Here is a 2650-nt window from a genome sequence, read left to right on the forward strand (position 1 = left end):
CACACACACACACACACAGTTTGCGTGGTCTGACTTAGGCTACATTTTGGGACACATTTCAGACCAAAGATAAGTGAACTGGGGGCTGCTTGTCTAATTTAGGGACCAAACCCATGTCCTTTTAGAAAAAGCTGATTTGTAGGTCAGTGGTTAGGGTTAGGATAGGTTATGGGTCCAAAGGTAGCCTAAGTCAGTGGTTTTCAAACTGAGGTTCGGGGACCAACAGGGGTCCCTGAGTGGGTTGCAAGGGGTCCCCAGCAAAAGGAGGAATAGAATTTTTCAACCAAGTCAGATCATTGATTGACTATTAAGACTTTATTATCTTCAAACCCAAAATAAAGAAATACTCAGAGGGGATTCCTTAGGACAAACCCCTCTCACATTGGGGGGCTAGTGGTCTAATCTGCATCTCTGTTCCTTGACATAAAAAACTTTGCACCCACATACACACACACCCACCCACCTTGGGCAGCAGGAAAAGCACAGGTGGAACTAGTAACATTACTAATAGCAGGACCTGGCTCAGCCTTGATCACTGTTATAAATTACCGCTGTGCTTGTCTAAAATGTCTGCCATGAAAAAGGTCCATTAAAAGTAAATGAGTCCCCAGTAGAGCAATTAAGACTTTAAAAGGGGATCTTCTATATACAGTACACACTAAAACCAGATAAGTTAAAATAACTGAGACAACTGACAAAAGATTTGAAGCAAAACTAAATTTTGGAAGTTAAGAAAACATTCTTGATCAAGTAATTTTACACTGACATGATTTTGTAATATTTATTTATACTGTGAAAACAAAATACCTAGAAATTATATGACAAAACAAGACAATATACGTCACCTATTGCATGTTATACACTTCATGTGCCATTTTATCTTTAGGTGGGAAAAAGCCTTTGATCGACTTGAATGTGATTATTTATGGTTAGTTCCGGACCGCTTGGGGTTGGGAGAGAAATTCATTAAAATGCTACTAGTCCAATATAATAACCCTTCACTTGTAGTTAACAGGAAAACAACACTTCCTAGTAAAAAGTATAAATCAGGAATGTTTCTGAAACTAATGAAGTTAGTGTCACTTAAAATGACTAGTAAAAGCTGCTTCATCAAGATCATCCACAGAAACACTATGAAGGTGCAGTCAGGAAAAGGAATGTCGCTATTTTCAAATAATATATTTGACTCTTAAAATTGTGCACATACTCATATAGAACAACGGTGCTGTCCAGCTCCTTAAGCACGGCTAGTCATCGTTAGCCTTTACACAGGTCTCCTCCTCAGGTGATTTCTTTCCCGGTAAGCGCACGGTTTGGGTCGTTCTCAGGTGAAAACGGTGTCTAACACACTGAGCTAAATGTGGCTGAAAGGTTAGAGCTACGTCTACGTTGCATATAAGCGTTGTTTCAGCATTTCATTGATTTATTTGAGCCCATAAAGGACCCGGTTTCCCAGACGCCAGACATATTTCTCACATGCAAATCACCACAACCGCTCTCACTTGGTGTTGGTATCTATTATTAACACAAGCACTTGGTCTCAGACAGGATCATAATAGTAAGATAGCCTAAAATAAATGCTCATGTGAAGCAGCGTTAGTTAAATCAATAGGCTAACCCTGTTTGGGAGCTACTAACGAGCTATTTTTCATCCCAAACTGCTGCCACCACTCGCAGCCGGACGCGGATTCTGCGTTCGGTTTCTGTCTGTTCTCCGTTATATTTCAACAATATGTAAATGGCATCAACAGGTTTCAGCGGCACAAACTAATCCGCGAGGAAACAGTGTGTTATTGAGGCACTACAGTGTCGCAGATGTGCTCCGTCCGTACCTCAGCACAGCGGCAGGTTGCTCATATTAACGCGCTCTCAGCGGCATTTTACATGTATGCGTTGTGTGTCGTGGCCGTGGGTTCAGTGGTGTTACGGAGCTCGCGGGTGGCTGCCGTGGGTCTGTTTTTCTTCTTACCGTCAGTTGTCAGTGGGCTCGTGCACAGCGGACAGCTCCCAGGTGCTGAAATGCTCTCTACTCACCGTCCTCCGCGTGAGGTGGGACGTACCGGCGGCGGTGATTGGTCCGCGGGGATAGTCCCTTTGATCGGTTATTGGCTGGCCCGAGTGTCACAGAGACTGTTTCTGTGTGAAAGAAGTGTGTGAGTGTGTCTCCTCCTCTCGTGACTGTGTCCAACATGATGTATGATTATATTAGTGCTATCCACGGTTCGTCTCCCTGCAACAGCAGTTCATATTTTGGTGATTTAAGCAGGGGCGGATGTAGAGTAATATTCATGGGGTGGCAGAAATATTCGCTGATTTAACCACAATCCCAGATATCAATACTTGCTCGGAAAAGCCTCCAAATGAACCTATTTGAACTCAAAAACATTACATTATTGTGGCACATTATCTGTGACACTGTAAATCCTAACGATAATAAAATAATTAACCTAACACAGGGGTCACCAACCTTTAGGTCCTAACATAACTTAATCCTGCAAAAAAAACGTAATTCCCATGAGTTGTACCCAACTCAAAATTTGTTTTTTTGAATTGCTGAAGACATAACTCCGTCGTTTTCAGTGCACACAAATCTGTGCAGTATTTGTTGGTGATATATTTCCAGTTTGTTTCATTGACTCATTTTCTTTAA

Source organism: Morone saxatilis, unplaced genomic scaffold (genome assembly GCF_004916995.1).
Source record: "Morone saxatilis isolate NCDOM2014 unplaced genomic scaffold, NCSU_SB_2.0 Contig17, whole genome shotgun sequence".
In the NCBI taxonomy this organism is placed as follows: domain Eukaryota; kingdom Metazoa; phylum Chordata; class Actinopteri; family Moronidae; genus Morone; species Morone saxatilis.